This window comes from Gopherus flavomarginatus (assembly GCF_025201925.1).
Source record: "Gopherus flavomarginatus isolate rGopFla2 chromosome 13 unlocalized genomic scaffold, rGopFla2.mat.asm SUPER_13_unloc_1, whole genome shotgun sequence".
Taxonomy (NCBI): Eukaryota; Metazoa; Chordata; order Testudines; family Testudinidae; genus Gopherus; species Gopherus flavomarginatus.
Genome location: NW_026114609.1, coordinates 5217038 through 5222931, shown reverse-complemented (window position 1 = coordinate 5222931; position 5894 = coordinate 5217038). Strand labels below are relative to the sequence as shown.

Genomic DNA, 5894 nt, shown 5'->3' with positions numbered 1-5894 from the left:
GCCTGAGGAGGGAGTCTACACAGCCAGACTATCCTGCTGTCAGGGTGCCGTTGCCTGAAATGATGGGGCATCCAGGATTTCCAGGTTTATGGATCTTGGATAGCAGACAGAATAACCCTGCTGCTTTTTTAGCCTGCTGCTTCTCTGTCTGGGTTGTTTTTGTCAGACCTGGCACACAAAAATGGCATCACTGTGAGCGCCCACAAAGGCAAGATGAATTTTGGCTGCCTTGCTCAGCTTGACTTGCTTCCTCACCCCATTCCTGCCTTAGACCCTGGCTCACCTTGTGGCTGAAGATGGTCCATTGTCTCAAGCGGTGCCAGAGCCTGACACAGTGCCCCTGGGCAGCCTTTGCTCTGCACATGCCGACCATGCACATTTGCAAATACTTTAAAGTGCCTGTCAGTAAGTTCTGGGGACAGTTGCTCACCTTCAGAGGAAGCTCCCTAAAATTGGCCTGTCTCACCCAGTAGTACATTGACCTCTGTTCAGATTGAGCCAAAGAGGGCGGGGGGGGCTAGCTGCTGTGGCCGCAGCTGCTGAGAGGGCAGCCACTTTTGCGGATGAAGCCATCCTGCAAGAACCTTCCACCAAGCCACTCACTGAAAATCGTGTAGGGTGTAAGGTGAGAGTAGAACACTAGAAGGGGGGGCCTCCCCCTTCCCTCATCATTGGCCATCCCATACCCGGTGCTGCACCCAGTGGGGTAAAAATAATACAACCATATCGGAAGAGTCAGTTGCATTCTTTGTGGTTGCCCCACCATTTCCCTTGGGCCTGACCTGCCTTCCAGCTCAGACACCACTGAGAGAGCCGTACAAGGCTTCAAAGCCCACCAAACCCAACCCCCCTTCTAATACAGCAGAAAAGCCACATGTCTCCTGACTAGGCAGGGACGTCCTATTGCCCCGCAGGAAGTGGAAGGCCCTCGTGTTCGGTCTCAGCAGCACTCATGGAGCAGGGGGAAACACATGACTGAGGAAATTCCCCACAGCCAAAAGATAGGTCTTGAGCATCACAACTTTGTAGGCTAATGACAAGGTCCACTTATGCCATTGGCTGAGCCTTTCCTCACAGGCCAGCAACCGCTTCTCCCAGTTCGCGTACCCCACCTCGTCCCCAGCCAAACACTAGAAGGCCCAGCTCATCAGCCTGCCCACTCTTGCAGCCCTCCTCTTCCGCCCTGACTGATAGGGAGGAGTATTGAGCCTCCCTCCCTTAGGCCCTTCAGCATTCCTGGGGACACCAACACTGCACAAGTGACTTTGGGCCAGTAGGTCAGCCAATAGGGCTGCCTCCTAGGCCAGGCTGCAGCCCAGCTTCAGGACTCAGAGGAAATGCAGCTCGCATCCCTACCTACAGGACTCCAGGCACAGCCAGACTTCTGGATCAAACATCCCCTCTTGTGCTCAAGTCACAACAGCTGGCGGGCAAAAGACAGACTTTCATGGCCTTTGAGAAAGCAAGACAGAGCCTTGGAAGATCCAGTAGGGTTAAGTGCCACAGGAATTGCTCTCAGATCCCACTGAGACTTCAACTCATATTGCAGGATTCAAAGTCCTGACTGCTGGCCCTTACACCATGGGACCAATAAGGAACACTCAGACCTCTGCTGAGTTCTGGTAAGGATGACCCTGTGTAGGCAACCCTGCATTTGCTCACCAAGTTGTTCTGCAGCAGTTTGCTGCAGCTCCCAGAGGCCTTTCTTAAACCAGACTGAGAGACCAGTAGGCATGTGAGGAAGTTGCCCCTTCAGTCCTAGGCAATACATGGCCCTTACTAGGAAAGGAGAAGCTGAAGTCAAGGAGAGTCCTCAAGAGATACCTTCTGAAGATCTTGGAGGATATTACAGGGAAAACTGTCTTTTTCATTTACCAGTGACTTGAAGCCTAGACCCTAGATTAAAAGCCTGATGCTCTACCAACTCAACTATCCAGGCTCACATGGACAAATGGCAAATTTCATGCAGAAGAGAAATTAGTCATGAAAATGAGGGTAGGAAACAATACAGAAAACTTGCTGCTCTTGCTTTCTTAGCAGTCCTAGCCCCAGCCTGCTCCTCCATCTGGCGCCTTGAGGCCTTATTCTTTCTTTAGTTAAATATCAAATCCAGGAGAAAACACAGTTATACAGAAATTTCACTGGAAATACAAAAATTAAAAAGGAAAATGCAATTCCCATCACTTTAGCGTATCTAGGCCATTCCTGTACCGAGAGGACCTGCTAAGGTCCCTGTGTGCTTATGAGAAACCTGGAGGAACTCATACCACAGCCTGAACATGAAACTCAACTGCTTCCAGGTGCCGCAGTAAAACCCTTTCCCTGCTGTGACTTTGAACTCCATAGGATTTTATGAAAATATGCTAATGAGTGTGAATATAAAGTAACTGAAATATGCTTCATGCAAAAGGTCTCTTGTAAGGTATCATTACAAAGCTTATAATCTACTGTGTGTGTTCATCCTATTTGTATGAACCGATCATTCCTGTATCTGAAACTAGAAATATGAAATATAACTCTGAGGTCCTATTGTAATGAGGCAAAGTGTGGGCCATTAATAGTGGTTTGGACTCTTGATGGCTCCCATTAACCAGAACAATTGACTGGAGATGGCTCTGTCCTGCACCATCTGTAGTCAGGCCAGGAAGAATGAAGGCTTGGGGTCTCCCAGGACATGTGACCATGTCACCTGGTACAGGAATCCATCTTAAACCTGAGGCTTTTCCCCAGGAGAGAGACAAAAGATTCCTGCCTTGTAGCAAAGCTGTATAAGGGGATGGAACAGAAGAAAGGTGAGTGCAGTCATGAGACGTCCCCTAGCTACCTTGAGCTGGAACAAGGGCTATACCTGGTGAAAAGATTGGGCCCAGACAAGAAATAAGTCTAGTCTGCGAAAGAAGAGTATTGGAAGATCTCTGAGGGTGAGACTTGATCTGTATTGAGTTTCATGCTGTATTAGGCTTGGACTTGCATGTTTTTGTTTTATTTTGCTCTATGGAGAATACAAATGGCACAGAGAAGGAAAAGATAATGCCATAGAAAAGTCTGTGTGTGTGTGTTAGATGGGTGGAGGGTGTCTAGAAACCACTCTCCTCTAGTTTCTTTTCTCTGATTTCCTTTGGGAAATCTGAAGCAGGGAGCAGAAGCCATTGTTACCTCTGAGGCTTGAACTCATAATCTTCAGACTATGAGACTGACACGCTGTCAACTGCACTAAGAAGACTTGGTAAAGTTTTAGGCTCCGTGCATGTAGGACCCTCCTACATCGGTGACTGGGGCAGGGAAGGAGCCAGGGGTGTGCTGGAAGAAGCAGGGAGCTCTGGTGCCCACAGACCTGTCCTGGCAGCTTTCTCAGCAGCAGAGAAATCAATTTGCCCTGCCAGTGAACAATGTCCTGGAACTAATGGCAGCACAAGGGGGATGTTTCCAAGCTGTGCACCTACTGCCACATTTTGGAACTTACTCTCCTTTTCCTAGCAGGGCACTTTCCATGGGAATTAGACAAAGCAAACTACACAGGTAAGAGGAACAAGCTGGGGAAGGTACATGGGGAACAGAATCCAGGGCTCCAGATAAGGCTTGAATTTATAATCCCAGCAGCTTGCCCTTCTGCACTAACCAATTGCACCATTGCAGATGCTTTTAGATGGATTTGGGAAGCAGGCAGTTCCCAGTCTCTGTGGTTCACACCTTTGCTGGTAATTGAAAAGCAGCTGGTTCAAACCTAATTTAAGATGCGGCTTTTCAGTGATGAGACTCCAGTACGTTCTAACAGGAAGAAAATCTCCTCTATTCTGGTTTAGCCCCATTTGACTCCTTCTGCCCATCTTCTCTGCCCCCCCAGTCTCTTTCCTTCCCCACTGGGGCCATGCAGAGAGGAGCCGCAGTCAGTCTCTGTCACAGAGAGTCTGTATCCTACGAACGGAGGAAGGAGTCACTCTAAAACATTGATAACGGGGAGAGGAGGGGTGTGCATGGTTAGGGGGAGAAAGGATGGAGACCTAACAGTGGGGCCCAGAGAGATTCCTCCAAACAGGGGAGATCCCCTGCTGCCCCCCATCTGCGGGAAGAACAACTGTGTGTGGGGGGTCTCCACATGCTGTTCCTGCCCCAAGAGCCAACTGTGGCAATGGGAGCTGCAGGGCTGGAGTCTGTGGGCAGCAGTGCTCAGAGATGCTCCCAGCCCTCCTGCTTAGGGGCTGCTGCCAGAGGAGGGTGCGTGTTGCTTTCGAGAGATGCCCGAGGTAAATGCTGCACCCTTCATCCTCTCCTGTACCCCCAACCCAGACCCTACACCTGCACCCAAACTCCTTCCAGGACCCTGCTCCTTGCACATCCTTCTGCACCTCAACCACCTGACTAAGCCCAGACCCTGCACCCAAACTCTCTCCCAGAGCCCAGCCCCTCTCCCTCCCACACCCAAATTCCCTCCCAGAGCCTTAGGCAGGTGTGGGGTGGGGGGGCAGGACTTGGTCCCATTCTGGGCACCACCAAAAATTATACAAACCTGCCGCCTCTGTCCAGCCCAACCTTCTGCTGATGCACCTCAGCCCACACCCGTGCAGGGTTTGAAGCTTCCATTGCTTAAATTTCAGGACACTGAGGGATTTCAGCTCAACTTTGCCCAGAGGGAAACTTCATCCCACTTCCAACCAGGTTCTTGTCCATGGGATCACTGTTATGGGGGCTGGGTCCCTCGGTGTCTTTTCTCTCTCTACGACAGGCCAGGGTGCAATAACTGGGGCATCAGAGCAACCAGGACCTTCTGTGGGGCTGCCATTCCCCTTCCCCTTCTCTGGTCTCATCTGTCATTGACTCCAGCCTTTTTTCTATCCATCCTCAGCACCTCCCAAGCAAGCTGCACTCACCTCAAAAAGACATAAAGTCCTGTGGCACCTTATAGACTAACAGACGTATTGGAGCATAAGCTTTCGCAGGTGAATACCTGCTTCGTCGGATACATGTGGTGGAAATTTGCAGGGGCAGGTATAAATATGCAGGTAAGAATCAGTCTAGAGATAAGGAGATTAGTTCAATCAGGGAGGATAAGGCCCTCTTCTAGCAGCTGAGGTGTGAATGCCAAGGGAGAAGAAATTGCTTTTGTAGTTGGCTAGCCAGGCACAGAATTCCCACTACATTCATCTGATGAAGTGGGGATTCACTCCTCAAAGCTTATGCTCCTGTACATCTGTTAGTCTATAAGGTGCCACAGGATTCTTGCTTTTTACAAATCCTGGTTAACGCAGCTACCCCTGTGATACTCAAAAAGACAGTGTCCCCTGTCGGGTGTACATCACTGACCTCTCTCCTTTCCGAGCACTGACTGCCCCTCTGTTTCCTTGCCTCTCAGTCTGAGCAGATGGGACCTTTCCCTCCAGTGCTGGAGGATTCGCCCTTCTCATCTACCCTTGTCCCAAGCAGCACAGTGAGAGGGAATCTTAAATGTACCAAGGTGACTTTGGAGCAGAAACCCCCCCAGACCTTCCATGCAATTGGCACTTGCCCCTCACTGAGCAGGACTGAAACTGGTGCAGGGATACTGGTGGGCCACATCCCCTCTGGGCATGAGCAAAGCAGCAAGGTGAAAAAATGAACCTGGAGATGCTGGGGATTGAACCCAGGGCCTCATACATGCAAAGCATGTGCTTTACCACTGAGCTACATCCCCAGATGGGTGGGGTTTGCTATGGGTTATACTCAGAGCCTTCCTGTTCTCACTGCATCCAGTGACCTATAAGCTTCACAAGAAGCCCATTCCCCTCTCTGAGGACCAGGCCTGCTCTCCTGGAGGTTACTTGTTCATAGGAGTCACTTTGCAGCAGGGCAAGATTCTATGTGTGGGGCAGAGAGAGTTTGTGCCCTGGACTCAGGGTACAGAGATACACTAACCCCTC

General features: G+C 50.3%; 1 non-coding gene across 1 annotated transcript; it reads right to left on the bottom strand.

The window, feature by feature from the left end:
* Window positions 1-5596: 5596 nt before the first annotated feature.
* Window positions 5597-5668, bottom strand: TRNAA-UGC (transfer RNA alanine (anticodon UGC)). Its single transcript has one exon. It is a non-coding gene; the product is annotated as a tRNA-Ala (tRNA).
* Window positions 5669-5894: the final 226 nt, after the last annotated feature.